Source organism: Dermacentor albipictus, chromosome 7 (genome assembly GCF_038994185.2).
Source record: "Dermacentor albipictus isolate Rhodes 1998 colony chromosome 7, USDA_Dalb.pri_finalv2, whole genome shotgun sequence".
Classification (NCBI taxonomy): Eukaryota; Metazoa; Arthropoda; class Arachnida; order Ixodida; family Ixodidae; genus Dermacentor; species Dermacentor albipictus.
This window is the reverse complement of record NC_091827.1, coordinates 103686488-103702712: the sequence shown is the minus strand read 5'-3', so window position 1 is coordinate 103702712 and position 16225 is coordinate 103686488. Positions and strand designations below refer to the sequence as shown.

The window sequence follows — 16225 nt, the reverse complement described above, 5'->3', positions numbered from 1 at the left end:
CCAAAGCCAGGACTGCCTTGATGTGGCTTAGAATGAGCGGATCGAAGATGTCATGGGTGATTTGCAACATGGCGTCTTGTGTGGACAAATGGGGCCGGTATTCCACCATGCTGTAAGAGTATATATAAGTCATGGTCTGTCATGTGCTGTGCCTGCCTCGCTGATACCACATGCTCGAAAAGCTTTCCCAGACACGAGGTTAGCGAGATTGGGCAAAGGTTTTGGAGCGTAAGTGGTTTTTTGGGGCTTCGGAATGAAGATTACCTTTGCGTGTCACCAGCACTGGGGGAGAGTGCCCTCTTTCCATCACTGGTTGAAGTATTGCGTGATGCGAGTAATCGATTGATTGTCCAGATGACGAGGCGTTGTATTGGTGATATGGTCAGGGCCGGGCGCGGATTTGGTGCGGAGAGATGAGAGCTGCTCTGACCTCTGCCTGTGTTATGTCGGGGTCGAGTTCGGGGTTCGGCTGTCCTGAGTATGAGGGGAGGGGAGATAGTATGCCAGGTGAGGTGTATGTGTCGCGGAGTGTACCCAAGAGAGAATCGGGGTTGCCCATGTGTGTGTGTATGAGCCGGGTGACGTGGTGAGGGGTGGTGTCTTTTGTTTTCGATAGATCGATGAGGTTTCGGAGGAGGTGCCACGCCCGTTTGGTGGTCATTTGCCGGTGATGTCGTCGCATACCTGCCCCCAGTTTGAGCGGCAGAGCTCCTCCGAATGTAGGTGAATTTGGGATTGTAAAGCGGCTAAGCGTTTTTTTTTAGTATTCTGTTATGTTTACCCCGTTTCCACATTTCTAGGAGGCTGTGGTAGGCCTCCCAAAGGTGGACGAGTCGAGAGTCTAGTGTTGGGGTGTCTGTGGTGGTTTCAATCTGCTGCGTTTTGTGTTGGATGTCAGTCTGAAGAGAGTCTACTGAGTCGGTGATGGGGTTGTCAGGGAGGGCAATCCGCGCGGTAGGGAGAGCGTGCCAGTTAATGAGTTTATGTGGCACGTAGGTGTGGCGGGGTGGTTTGAATGGGACAGTGCCTTGTATCATGTAAAGATCACTGCAGAATGTATGTTGTGTTCTCGTGTAGGTCACATCACGGAGGGAGCGGCTGATCACCAGATCCGTACTAGTGTCCATGCTGGCACTGTTGCTGATTCGTGTTGTCGTCTGAAAGTTATTGTGGATGGAAAGTTGGAGGTTCTGCATGTGGTTTTGTATCCCCAGTCAGTGTACTGACTGTACAAATTGCCACCGATTATTACGGGGTGCTTCCCTATTAGGCGGTACTACTTTCGGAGGAGGGAGTCCAACGAGGCCGTCCGTTAGGATGGGGGGTGGTAGATATTCACAATAAAGATGGATGAGAGTGTATGTGCATGATGGATAATTTCGGTTATCACGCAGGGCGGCTCTGACGTGATGTAATGTATCTTGTGTGTTAGAGTGCGGTGCAAAAGTGTGGGCGCCCTGGGTCTATTTTTGGTGTCAGAGTGTGTGGAGTTGTAACTGGGGAGTGTGATCTGATTGGCGGTATTTTGGAGAAGAATGACTTGGGGCGTTGCGGAAAGTGTAGGAAGTAGGAGCTCCAGGGGCCCACGCTTGCCCCGGAAGCCGCGGCAGTTCCAGGTTATAATGTGAAGGTAGTTATTGTTGCCCCGTGCCGCCACATTGGAGCGTAGGATGGATAAGAGGGGTTAGTCTCGCGTCTATTGGGATGTGGGGTTTTATGGCAGTTAGTTGGGCTGCGCGGAGAAGGGGGTAGGGGGCCGGGGCTCTTGCCGTGCGTTGAATTACCAGGGCGCGCGATGTCAACATCACTGGGCGTAACAGGACAGCCAACTTTTTCTGCAAGGGTCTGAATGACTGCGACGCAGTCCTCATCATCAATGCAAGGTACACCTTTTTTTCAATAATATTCTGTCTAGAATATTGCTCAAGGTCTCCCACCCTCTGTGACAGCTGTTCGTTTGATTTTTTTCAGCGTCTTATTTTCAGAAACAAGCGCCTTCCGGTTCTTTTTCATTTCCTCGTGCAGGGTGTTAAACAGTGAAACACTCTCTCGCAGTCCTTCAATCTGAGAGCGCAATTTTTTCTAGTTTTCGAGACAGTTCAGCATTTGAAGGCATGGCAGCAAGCAAAAAAAAAATTACAACTCCACAACTTGGCAGTGACGATGACAAAGCAAGAAAGAGGAAGAAAAAGAAAAACTACAGGTTTGTTCAAACACTAACCTGCAGCAAAAGGGCAACAAAATTTAGGCGATATAGAAGTGTCATCGGCGCCAGTGCCAAGTGAAACAAGCCGCAGTCGTCTCCTTTTATCGATGCCTCCAATATCCCGTAATGCTGCACCCGCCGTGGTTGCTCAGTGGCTATGGTGTTGGGCTGCTGAGCACGAGGTCGCGGGATCGAATCCCGGCCACGGCGGCCGCATTTTGATGGGGGCGAAATGCGAAAACACCCGTGTGCTTAGATTTAGGTGCACGTTAAAGAACCCCAGGTGGTCAAAATTTCCGGAGTCCTCCACTACGGCGTGCCTCATAATCAGAAAGTGGTTTTGGCACGTAAAACCCCAAATATTATTATTATCCCGTGATGCTGCAATGCCGCCGGAAACAGCCGACAGTAGCACCTCCTTGTCGCAGTTTGGCTCGGCTAGTCGAACACGTAGGCACGTGCGATGATCGGCGCTAATTTCGGTGCAAAGTACTGACAAGCAGGAAGCAGTGATCTGCAGCAAAAGGGCAACAAAGACTAGGCGATGCAGAAGTGTTGTCGTCGCCACCGCCAATGATTGAGTGCCTGAGTAAGTGAGCTGTTTCAATTTTGAAGGGAAGAGCTTGGGAAGCGAAGATAAGTCTGTGTACGGCGCACAAGGGGTCGCCTTTGCCACACATACAAATTAGTCAAGCGGAGGCGTATAGGGAGCTTTTTCAATGGGCAGTGGCAAAGATGCTTGAAGACCGGTCGTTGACCGAAGTCGACAGGAAGCACACGTCAATACTGCTCATGCAAGAAAGGTCACTGTTTTCTTTCAACAGCACCTTAGAAACGGGTGAACTTTTCAACTCGCCGCTGTCGGCACCCAAAAAGGGGACTATCGGTTGTCTTGTGGCATTCTCAGGACGAGGTTTCACAGAGCTCCGAAGACGCGCACTTGGTAGCGCTTTCCTTAACCCTTCTTCGATGGACAACTTGTTGTTTTTGCACAATAACTTAGAATAAGAATTGTGTGTGCGCTCTGCATCTGTATATATTCACGATGTTGTCATAGGGAATGCAAGAGTTCAACATTATAAGGTCATTTAAATAAACAGATTTTCATGATATTGTTTCTTTTTCTGTCGGCGTCGCTTTATTGCAGGTCGGCCCGGGCCCGGGCCGGGCCTTAACCCGGTATAAGGCCGAGCCGGGCCGGGCGAACTCAGGCTTCTTTAGCGCTAGGCCGGTGCTGGGCTGCCTGTGGTAGTGTAGGGCCCGGGCTGGACGCGGGCTCAAAATTGCGGCCCGTGCACAGTTCTAGCCAGGATTACGAGGAGAAGCGGGCCGTGGGCTCTGCAATGCCTGCCCCTCGTGCATTTCCTTCCCTATTAGCCCCTAGAACGACCTAGAGGGGCGCTGCGAGCGCCGCTCGCATGACGTCAGGGCACGCACTCGTGCCCACCGTGCTCGCGCCTGTCGTCTGCTGCAGTTCGGGTGGTGTCCAAGGCCTTCTGCAGTGTTTCTGTTTGTTCGCTCAGGTTCCCTATGCTCGTATACTTATGGCAGGCCTCTCAAATATATAATTTACGATGTTTTCGTTCGCGAAAATGTAATCAAGGAGCTTGTTTCCTAGACGAGAACACATTTCTCGAAGACAACGCTATAGTGCCACGCGGGGGAGCTCACACCAGCCAAATACGGGTTTTTCATGCGCGGATCTATACTGTCCAGTGGCAGCTCACGTGAATAATAAAAGCACAGACGCAAAAGCATAGCACTTAAGGATCTAGTTAACATTCCATACCCGCCATGGTGCAATATGTGTGTCACAATTAAAAGCTGACTATATATAACTTCTACAACATTTATCTTTATTTTAACCCGCTAAAACATTTTTCCTCAAGACGGATGGTTCACGGTATCGAATTGTTCGATTGCTTAACAGAAACCATTGGCAGTAACACGATGACTTAACTACCACTGCAGTTTAGATTCGGCCAGCCCAACTTTCGTTTTTAACTGGTTCTCAAAATTAGGCTTTTCATCAGCGGTTAAATTTAAGTGGCAGTAACTTGAAGCAAAGTTGATTGAGGTTCACAGCTGTTTGCAGTACACATACAGGAGTGTACCAATATTTATGTCCTTTCCGTGCTACACTTGAGCAATTTACTGGTGCTTCTTACTTGAGAAACATACATGATGAATATGTTTGGAGAACTGACATAGGCTGCTACGGTCAAATATTTGTGTGAAATATGCCTTTTTAGCCGGTTTGCTGTAGCCAGCAAGAAGCCGAAGGCCCATTCATTAGTAGTGTTGCAAAATTGGAGATATTCTTCCCTAGTGGAGGTCAAGTGTTCATGTGAGACTTGTGGTGTCTTCTTTATGAGGCGGGTACGCGAGGTTTTCTTTTATGCACTGACGAATCACACAGTTTTCAGTCTGTGTAATTAATCAACGCCGGATCGGGACATGTGGAGGCAGAATGTGTTTGCATTTTCCATTTCAATGCAGCCTAAGCTGCGCTGTAGTGCCTCGAGTATGCTACAGACATTGTAATTGGAGCTATAAAGAGCTACTTCATGGTTTCAATTCGAAGTTACAGCGAACTGCTTGGTTTCGCGAACAATGCGGGCCACACTATAGCGACAGTCGTTTGCAGGGGTGTGCCATATCGCCTATAAGCTACTGAGGGTCACTATGACACATTTTATCGATTGCATTTGATTGCTTCTCAATCTTAAACACGAAATTTTCTTTCATGTGATTGCTGTTATGATATTCGTGAACCCCGCAGTGGTGTCTGCGTCAGCAGGCGTTTGGTGTGTTGCGACACCAGGTACCCGAGCACACGAGGGTTGGAACCTCCCGCGTGTAGCCGTGCGCGGCTTAGCCGCGTCTGGGGAAAGGGGCATCCTGGGGGTTGAGCGCATGCTGGGTATTTGGACCTGTAAGGCCCCCCCGACGGAGGCAACACACCCCATTGGCCTCTGCTTCACATAGACGGCACGCCCGGACTGACCCACCCGGGGGAAATTGGTAGTTGCCTCTTCCTGTTTCTCTCTCCCTACAACCTTCGTCTTTTTCTTACTTTACACCTTACCTGTCTCCTTCTCATTTCTTTATTACTGCCGACCTTCCTGGCAGCAAGGGTTAACCTTGTGTGAGTAACCAACCTTGGTTATGTCATATTGGGTTATAGCGGCAACGTACAGCTGGCGTTTCCAGGCCCTGTTTTTGAGGCCCTACAGCGTCCCCTTGTTGGACTCCATCGTGGGTGGCTAGCGTTGCTGCCCAAAACTACACGTCCACACATGGCTACTTCCTTCCCTCCACTACCTGATCGCCCTCAGAAAAGAGGGCACACCGATGAAGTCTTCCAGTTTTTTGGCCGCCAAAAAGAATCCTTCCCGCGTTTCCATGTGATTCATTTTGCAAAACCAGATAAACCAGTACGAACACTCTCACCCTGTTTGTTTCCAAGTCATTGACTGAAGTCTTTGGTCTTGGATATAAGGCGTCGAGGATGGCAAGGGGTGATCTCCTCATGGAGCTCCGCGATCAAATACAATAAGAAAAATTGTCAAAACTAGTGTCATTTGGGGAAACCCAGATAATTGTAACCCCGCACCGCCCGATGAACAACACCCGTGGTGTTGTCTCTGACGATGACTTGATGGACCTCACTGAGGCTGAACTCTTGGAGGGCTTCAGTGACCAAAATGTTTTCAATGTTAAACGAATTAAGATGAGGCGAGACGGAAAAGAGATCAAGACAAAACACCTGATACTCACCTTCGGCTCAAGTGTCCTTCCCGAGTCCATCGAGGCCAGTTATATCAAACTTCGTGTTCGGCCATACGTTCCCAATCCTCTCAGATGCTTTAAGTGCCAACGTTTCGGCCACAGTTCACAGAACTGTCGAGGCCGGCTGACTTGTGCCAAGTGCAGTGACAACGAACATTCCTCTGAAACGTGCCAGAACACTCCGCATTGTTTTAATTGTGATGGCGAGCATGCCGCATACTCGTACTCGTGCCCGTCTTGGAAAACAGAAAAGGAAATGTTAACAGTTAAAGTAAGTGAAAATATAAGTCTCAAGGAGGCACGCAGGCGGGTATCCTACCTGCCATAGAAAACCTTTGCCGATGTGGCGTGTAAAGGGGCAGCGTCACAACGGCCTCCGGCGGCTGTACGACCCACAAGCAGTGAGTCGGCACTTACGCCATCTGCCCCCGCGGCGGTTGCAGCTAGCCCTGCTCCGTCAACCGAGGAGAAGGGGCCATCGACCCCGAAGGTGGGCGCAGCCGAGGCTGCCTCAACCTCCCAGGTCCCTTCCAGTGCTGGCAACGGCCGGCGCAGCCAAATCCCCCAGGGAGCCCGATCGACCTCCGGGCTGGTGGGCGCAGGGGTCTTGCCCTCCAAGGCGGGACCTTCCCTGGTAACTTCTCGCTCATAAGAGCACGTGTCCGGCGCCTCACAAGAGGCAATAGACACTACATCTATCCCCACGGCGCGCCAAGCACCTAAGGAGCGGCGAGGCTCCCTCGAGCGCTCCAGAAAGGGCAGAACTCCCGTTACAGGGCCTCGAAAGAGCTCTGTAACCTAAGGCATCACGTCCGTTTCCATACACACAGCACTTATTTACTTTCAATATGGATACACAAATATTCCAATGAAACGTCAAAGGTTTTCTTAGAAACCTTCATGACGTACAAGAATTTATCCAAAAACACAACCCAAAAGTTCTGTGCTTACATGAACCACACTTAAAACCACAACACACAAGCTTTCTCCGACCGTATGTCAAGTTTCGCAAAGATCGCGATGATGCTGTCGTATCATCAGGCGGTGTTGCCATTTTTATTCATAAAAGCATTTCCTGTCAGCGTTTACAGCTACAAATGCCCCTTGAAGCAGCGGTGGTTCGAGCTGTTCTTCTAAATAAACTCATCACACTATAAATTAAAGAAACATGAATTTCAGTCATTTATAAACGAATTGCCAGAACCTTATGTTCTCGTGGCGATTTCAATGCGCACAGCTGCCTGTGGGGCGACTCTCGTACAGACGCGCGAGGACGTGTTGTTGAACAGTTCCTTTTTTCTTCAGGTACGTGCTTGCTGAATAAGAAGAAACCCTGTTATTACTGTCATGCAAACAATACCTTTTCTTCAATTGATCTAAGCATAGTTTCCCCAGCTATACTGCCCGAACTCGAATGGGAAGTTACGAACATTTCCAACGGAAGCGACCACTTCCCCATATTATTAAGGACACTTAAAGAAAATGAATATCCACCACAGGCTCCCAGGTGGAAGATTGACACAGCAGAATGGGAGAAATTCCGAAACTTAACTAGTATATCATGGGATGACATGTCTTCTTTAGAAATCGATGCTGCTTTGGAGTACTTCACAGCCTTCATAATAGATGCCGCATCTAAATGCATACGTGAAGTAAGTGGCTCGGCATGCAAACGGCATGTCGCGTGGTGGAACGATGAATGCAGAATCGAAAGTAGGAATCAGAACAAAGCGTGGGGGTTGCTACGCACTTCGCCCACTGCAGAAAATCTTGTCAACATTAAGAAAGTAAAGTCCCAAGGCAGGAGAACCCACTGACAGGCTAGAAGAGAAAGTTGGGAGAAGTATTTAACGAGTATGAACTCTTGTACAGATGAGGCCAAAGTATGCAACAAGGTAAATAGAATTAGAGGGTGACACACATATCCACTCCCTCTGGTAAATACACAGGGCGATGCACTGCAAGATGAGGCAGACTCACTTGGGGAACACTTTGAGAGCGTATCAAGTTCAAATCATTCTTCGCAATCCTTCCTAAAATGTAAAAAAATAGAAGAACGTAAGCCATTAACAAGAAAATGTCGAGAGAATGAGCCTTACAACCGTCCATTTAGTATTGCCGAATTGAGAGCTGCCCTGAGCGCATGAAAGAGCTCCGCACCAGGATCTCATAGAGTCATGTATGAAATGCTCAAAAACTTACACAATGACACGCAAGTTGCAGTACTCACACTTTTCAACACGATCTGGGATGCAGGGAGCCTTCCAACCGCATCGAAGGAAGCCATTGTGGTTCTTGTTTTGAAACAAGGCAAAGACCCTTCCTCAGTGGCAAGTTACCGCCCGATAGCCCTCACAAGTTGCATTTGTAAGGTGTTTGAAAAAATGATAAATCGGCGACTCATTCATTTTCTTGAACAGAGAAAAATGCTTGATCCTTATCAGTGCGGCTTCCGAAAAGGGCGCTCCACAACCGTTCTTCCTGTCGATATTTCTCGATATGGAAAAGGCGTATGATACAGCATGGCGTTGCGGAATCCTAAGAGACTTGTTAGAAATGGGCATCCATGGTAATATGCTTAACCTAATAGAAAGCTATCTTTCCAGTCGTAACTTCCGGGTTAAAGTCGGCAATGTACTTTCACGACCTTTTATGCAAGAAACGGGTGTACCCCAAGGAGGCGTGCTCAGCTGCACACTCTTCATCGTGAAGATGAACACGCTTCGCGCTTCATTACCACCGTCAATCTTTTATTCTGTCTACGTGGGCGACATACAAATAGCTTTCAAATGTTGTAAACTCGCAGTCTGCGAGAGACAGGTACAGCATGGCCTGAACAAAGTCTCAATGTGGGCAGACAAGAATGGATTTAAGATCAATCCTAACAAAAGCTTTTGCGTTCTTTTTACAAGAAAGAGAGGAATGATGCCAGATCCTTGCTTAGAACTATGTGGACAACAAATACCCGTAAACAAAGAGCACAAATTTCTAGGTGGTGCACTAGACAACAGACTAACTTTCATCCCCCACATTAAACATCCTAAAGAAAGATGTCTTAAAACAATGAACCTAATGAAACTTCTATCCCATACTTTGTGAGGTAATGACATTAAGTGCTTAATTAATCTCTATAAGAGCCTGGCCCGTTCACGATTAGATTATGGTGCCGTTATCTATCATTCTGCCGCCCCGAGTGCGCTAAAGATGCTAGACCCTGTTCACCATCTAGGTATCCGTTTAGCCAAAGGAGCTTTCAGAACGAGTCCCGTACAAAGTTTATATGCAGAATCGAATGAATGGTCACTTCATATCCAGAGAACATACATCAGCCAAACATATGTTTTGAAAGTCCACTGTAATCCTCAACATCCATGTTATAATACCGCTAACCAGATGACATATGCTACACTCTTCTGCAATCGTCCCTCCGTAAGACAGCCTTTCTCTCTGCGTGTGAGGGAGCTTAGTCAAGAAATGCATGTTCCATTCCTCGAGGTTCGCCTAATGCATCCAGCTAAGCTGCTACCTCCTTGGGAGTGGCAGCTGATAGAATGCGATATATATTTCATGCAAGTTACAAAACACGATCCAGAGATTGAAATCCAAATGCATTTCCGGGACCTCCAGCACAAACACTCCTGCACGGAGTTCTACACAGACGCATCGAAGTCACACGACGGGGTGTCCTACGCAGCCGTCCGTCCATCCTTCTCGAAAACCGATCTACTGCATCCGGAAACTAGTATCTTTACGGCTGAGGTCTACGCCCTATTGCCGGCTGTGAATCATATCAGGAAATCAAAACTACAGCAATCAGTCATATATACAGACTCCCGTAGTGTTGTGAAGGCCTTGATGTCATTTTCTAACCACAGAAATCGGGTAATTAATGAACTCTATTCCGTTCTGTATAAAGCATATATAGGTAACCAGCATGTCATCATATGCTGGGTGCCAGGTCATAGGGGCATCGAAGGTAATGTTCTGGCGGACAGATGGCCACGTCACTTGCATCGCATTCTGCTAATCCCACCGCTGCAGTTCCTGTCACGGATCTGAAGCTCTTCTTACGGAGGAAACTACGGAACCACTGGCAATGCCTATGGGACGCGGAAACAAATAATAAGCTCCACATGATAAAGCCACGGTTGGGATTCTGGCCCTCTGTAACAAAATCACGCCGAACAGATGTCCTATTCTGTCATCTCAGAATAGGACACACATTTGGCACCCATAATTTTCTACTCACCGGAAGTGACCCTCCAACCTACGGTAGGTGGGCGGAGAGGCTTACCGTCCTCCACGTCCTCCTGGAGTGTCGGAACGCCGAATATGAAAGAAAGAAACATTTTCCCTTAGCATACCGGCAGCACATTCCCCTTCATCCAATAATATTACTCGACCCAAAACCTTTATTTGACGCCAACGCAGTCCTAAGTTTTCTGAAAGATGTTGTCTTGCATGTTGTTAGCCCTACATGTTCGTAGCGGGTCCTCTCATCAGAGGATGCCACTGTGATAGCTCTTTCGTATAGCACGTGCCTCTAGGCCCTTTTGTTTCAAGGGCTCTGGCGAGGCAGCAGTGCTCCAAGTAATTTTACCATCTTATATATTTTCTATTTTGCATCATTCTTCTACTATTGATTTTAATGTTCATAGTATTCGTCATTAGTCATCGCCATAATTTTATAGCACGTAGATTTTACGCACTTTACAGCGACTTTTTTTAGGCCACTTTACAGCGAAGTCACATCTTCCATAATAGATCAACATTACTTGTCATGGCGCTCTTTCGTCAAGCCTGACCCTTGCGCCACAAAACACCACACATCCCCATCATCACATTCGTGAATTATATATATATATACTATACACGATGCGCCGTCGTCTTAACAGCCAATGCTTTGCTAGGGGCCTATTTCAGAGAACGGTGATGTAGTACAAAACCTTTTCACAAAAAATTCCCGCCTATCTCTTCCATTTAGGCCTTAATACAGTTGCCACATTTGATTAAAACAACTCACAAGAGTGATAAGAATTATGATGAAAGCTTCGCTGGGCAATGTCTTTATAACACGGGTTTATAATATTGACACCAGATATGAAGGTAATATTAAGTGCTTGGAGGACATCATAAATAACTTCGCATGTGGAACTTTCAGACGTTATTTTTAAGCAAAATTTATGACCAGACAGGGAGCATATATGCACTGCAAGACAAGTAGACCCCTTCTGCGCTACATAGCTTGCGATATCCAAGTCGCAAATTTTCATGACTCACGCGGTTTCAAAGTAGAAACTGCGGTCTATGCATGGCAACGGAAATAATCCAAAATAACCTTCTGTAACTACTGCTCAAGCCGCCAATACCCCAAGCACGCACGGAGAAAACGAGCGCGCGTGTCAGCCGAGCGAGCCGGAGCGAGCGGTGTCCTGGCCGTGACGTCACTAGCGAGAGGGCGCCACTCCAAATTCTCGCTGCAAATAGGAGCTGAGCACGCACGGGCGGCGATCTGCGAAATCCGCTCGGGCCGCACGCCGCATTGAGGGTAGGGCTGATTTACGCTCAAACCGCCCATGGCTGCATGCCGCACCGCAAGCGAGCGGTCCGCCAGTAATGGCCGACGTGACGTCACGAGAGGCGGTCGTGAACTTTCGCCTCCGTGCGGTGACCTCATAAACATGGCGCTGGTTCGAAGCCAAGCGGAGCGCGAGGCCTAGACCGCTAGGTTGCAGCGGCAGTTTGTCTTTTGTGTGGTTTATTGTGATCATTGCAAGAACTATTCAGCACCTGCAAAGCTATTTGTGTAACGCAACAAGCAGCTGTAATCTTCCTGACCTCTTCAGTCCGTGCGATCGGCAAAGGAAAGAGACGGATGTGTATTGTGTTTACGCGAGGTTCAGAAGGAATGAAGCCGCCGATTTCGTGTGTTTTGCCGTTTTCCGCATGTGCATTACAAACGCGAAGGCCATCGCACGCACCTGAATTTTAGGCATGACCCTAGTTCGGTACGCGGTAAAATGAAAAGATTGCGATTGCCCTCCTCAGGATATAGTGTTCGTAGGTGTTGTGTGTGCGCGCTTCATCGATACCAAGATTGCAAGTTTGCGCAGTACTGGCTGTATTTCAGAAGTGATGACACGATTTGTAGCGATGAGCTTCATTGTCGTCTCATCGCAGTCATACGTAACGTTCTGTTTGTGTCTTCGTGTTCGTGTTCGTCTCTCCGTCTCTTCGTCTTTGTGTGAGCTGTTTTGCGGGCTGCGATGCACATTGGTGACAGCGAACACGTAGAGAACGTTCGAGCGCTAGGGTTCTTACTTTTACGAAGCGTAAGTGAACTGTGATGTGTACGTGCAATGTGTGACAGTGGTGCTAGGCGTATAAGTGTTCGTTTCATGCAATATGCATATGTTCTGAAGTGAACCGTGCATAAGCGTTGCGGGCGAGTTTTGGTTGCGGCCCCTTCAGCCTCGTTCACGTATCTTGTGCGTTTTTCAGAAGTTATTTGTGTGCTATAAGGGTATTTGTAATCAATGAGGGCAACATAAGGAACAGCTTAAAAGTTACATGAGCACATGCGCGCTGTCGTGAAATGTGGGCGCACTTATATGCACTGTTCTCATGAACGCACATTTCGGGCACTCTTCATTCTTGTCATGTGGACATTGGTGTGAACAGCAGAAATCCTGAGGCGCATTTCTAGATTAAGCAAAGTATGCAGTCTTATACTGAGGGATGTGAGCCCTTTGCATGTGCAAGAAATTCAGCTGCTTTTTTCTTGTTAGTATCTGAGTACACACTGTTAGTGCCAACACCAGCGGCATGGCATGATAAGCATATAATGTGTGAAAATTAGATACTTTCCTTTGATTCTTGACAATTTGCACTCTTTCCTAAAAAGCCATATACATGTAACAAAGCATGAAGACGACAACACAACTGGTATCGTCAAACTGGCCGATGTAATAATGAATGCCTGCGGGAACTTAAGTTTTCGTCAAAAATGGACAAGATTAAAACTTGCCACTTCATTGCAAAGCCTGCGGGAATGAGGAGAAAAAAGTATGTGAAGCAAGGCTTCATGATACAACAATCATTTTTTAAAAGTAAAGATTCTGTGGCACATGAATTGTTGGAGGCCAACCAGATTAAAAGGGGACGCCTGTGTCAGCACCCCGTCTCTGAATATTTACGCGAATAAAAGCATGTTCATAGATAAGTTTTAGATTTAGTATAAACGCGATTTCCTTCATATATATCTTCAGTATTCTCGCACGTGCGCATTCACATAATCAATGTGCCTCTTTTTTCGCCCCCCTCTTCCCATGGCTATATAATCAGCCACCTGTGACTTCAATAAACAGTTGCAAGTAGTGCCTCGTCCTGTCTTTGTTCCTTCCTAGTGTGTCATCACAATTGGCGCTTCATCTATTGAAAGCTGTGCACCTAACTAGCCCCACTACGTGTTTTATTGCCTTCTCTGTTTGGCACACTATCAAGAAGTCGTCCACATGTCGATAGGTCCGTGTGACACGCCTTTCCTTGATGGATCCTTGAATTTTCTTGTCGCATGCTGCCAAGATTGGTGCTATTTTTATCCAATGCAGGCCCCTCTGTTTTGGACAAACAAGGTACCATCATGTACAGTGATTGCGGCAGTGAAATAGGCGCTGAACAGCTGCAAGAAGGTCTCTATAGATATTCCCACGGAGTTTTGAAATGGAATGGCTCCTTGCTCCATGATGGTCTCTCTCAGTACATTCATCAAATCCGCATGCGGTATTGAATAATACATATCTTCGAGAGAACCCATACCGATCATTCATCTCGTGCATTCTTATCTCGAAGGTTAGTTCTTCAGAGTTCCTAATCATGAACTGATCTTCTACCCTAACTTGAGAATGCTGCGTGAAAAGGTGTGCTTAAACAGCAATTGGCACGTGTCTGCTTCCGATAAAATGGCTTGGAAGGTGGTACCAATTTTTTGGCTTTTTCCACTGAAAAACACCGACAGTGTGGTGGTTTTTGCTGCTTTAGCCTTGTTGCACAGCTGGCTACCATTAGATGTTTCTCCTAGGAGCATCGTCACCTTTCTTTTCGCTTTCTTTAGGTCTTTATTTTCTTAGAATTTCTGGTTGATGGCTTCTAATGCTTTTGTATTGTAGCTGCTGGCATCAAATACTACAAATCCCCCTTTGTCTCAAAGGCACAATATGAAGTTTTCTTTTTTAAGTTCCTTTACAGTTTTAACAAAACTGTACACATCGCGTTTGTATTCTTTTCAACGAGCCAGTGTATCCACTCCATCAGCGACAATTCTGCTAGCGTCCTCTTCATTCGCTTTTTCTGCTACTCGTCTGATAACGGCAAGCTTCACTGCTGCGTCTAGTCTCGGGGGAAGCGCAAATTTTGGACCGAGTTCCAATACTTCTTTAGAAGGTTGTGAGAGCTGCACCGGTCCTACTGCGACCACTGGCTCCTTGCTTATCTTCTCGCACTCTTTTCGACCTTGTATTGTTGACTTCAAAATTGGCAGGAACCACTTATTCCACATGTGTTCAGTGTTAAAACTGCCGCTGGCCAAGTGAAGACTATAGGATTTTTGCCAGAGGATCTCACCTTGAGGAAGTCGGTGAGTATGCGAATCTGTTTCCATATTTCAGCCCGCAGTATCTTCATAATTGTTCTTGCGTGTCCTTGGGAAGGCGACAAGATCCCGAGTAGCAACCCAACGTATTCCACCGAAACATTCTTCTTGATGCAACATGAGAATAAGCGGGCCCAGCAATTGAAGAAGGCAATGTGAAGACATATTTGTCGTGAGTCAAGCCGATACAGGAAACAAGTAGGAGCGCTCAGAGTGCTGAAAATGAATGCCAAAAGGGTGTTTAACGGGTCTAGTTCTTTCATTCTTCGAGAACACTAGCAGCAGAACTTGAGGAACCCGGACAAAGAAAGAACGACTAGATAAGGACGCAGCTGCACTGTCAACTGATTTCGTTATTGAAATTCCCTCTCATTTTTTTTTCATCGCCATATCTCTGCTCTTATATATCTGAGGCTGTCTCAAAAAGGTGACTTCCTTCCTTGTCAAGGCCACTGACGGTGTGCTTACACATTACGCTCCAGTTTTACTTATCTCAAATGCCTTAAGAATCTACCGAGTTAGCCTATCATCATACTCCTTCAGGACTTGCATTTCACGAAATTAGGGGTGCACATGCTAACTTGGCTATCTTGTGCTAATTTTGATTTGGCTGCAATTGCGTCAAAGGAATAGTGTACGCCATCCCCCTGTCCTGTGGAAAATGATACACAGGGCAAACAGGAAGATGCCTTAATGATCGAACAAGCGGGCACGCATCATCACTTTCAGGGACCCATGGCAGCAATGTGGCCTTGCACGGCAAACGTTGCGAAATGAGCAAGAAGGGACAGGATAGATAAGTAAGCACCTGCACCCCCAAATTTCATGATGTGGAAGTACTCAAAAACAAACACAGGCTAACTCGGGAGATTCTTGAGGCATTTTAGATAAGTAAAACAGGAGTGCAATGTGTAAGCAGACCATCAGTCGCCTTGACAAGAAAGGAAGCTACCTTTTTGAGACAGCCTCAGATAGATAAGCGAGGAGATATGGTGATTAAATAAATAAGAGTGGAAAATTCAATAAAGAAATCAGTTGACAGTGCAGCTGCGTACTCATCTGGTCGTTCCTTCTGTACCCATGCTCCTTAAGTTCTGCTGCTACAATCCTTGAAAAATGTACCAACCAGCCCAGGTGAACCCCCTTTTGTCAGTATATGATGTTCTGTTGGCTGCTAGAGCATGTAGTGTGTATGTAAGTGTCGAGCCCATTATTTGAAGCTGTTGATATTGCATAGGGATGTTCGAATATTCGCAACTTTGTAGTCACGCACCGAATAGTGCCCTATTCGATTTGGTGGCAACTGTTTTGTAACTGTGAATATTTCTTTCATACCTTTCGGGCATTTCAAATTGCCAACCGCACCGACATAAACATTAAATTGGAGAAAATTATGGTAAATTTTCACCACGACAGGCATACTATAGCCATAAAACATGAGAACTTGCGTAGTGGAGTAGGCTAGGTCATTCAGGTAGCCGCACTTTACAGGCTCTACAGTGGTCATTTGCATCCTCTGAAGAACCATGTGCATGCGAATAAAGTACTTGGTTGCTCGTAACGCTGAATTTATGTTT

The 16225-nt window shown here is 46.9% G+C and overlaps 1 long non-coding RNA gene across 1 annotated transcript in view; it reads right to left on the bottom strand.

Moving 5' to 3' along the window:
* LOC135913987 (uncharacterized) overlaps positions 1 to 16225 on the bottom strand; it is a 210248-nt gene that overhangs the window by 131288 nt on the left and 62735 nt on the right. Inside the window, exon 2 of the long non-coding RNA XR_010568187.2 lies at positions 10248 to 10308. This is a non-coding gene — a long non-coding RNA (uncharacterized lncRNA). The remainder of the gene's footprint in view (positions 1 to 10247; positions 10309 to 16225) is intronic.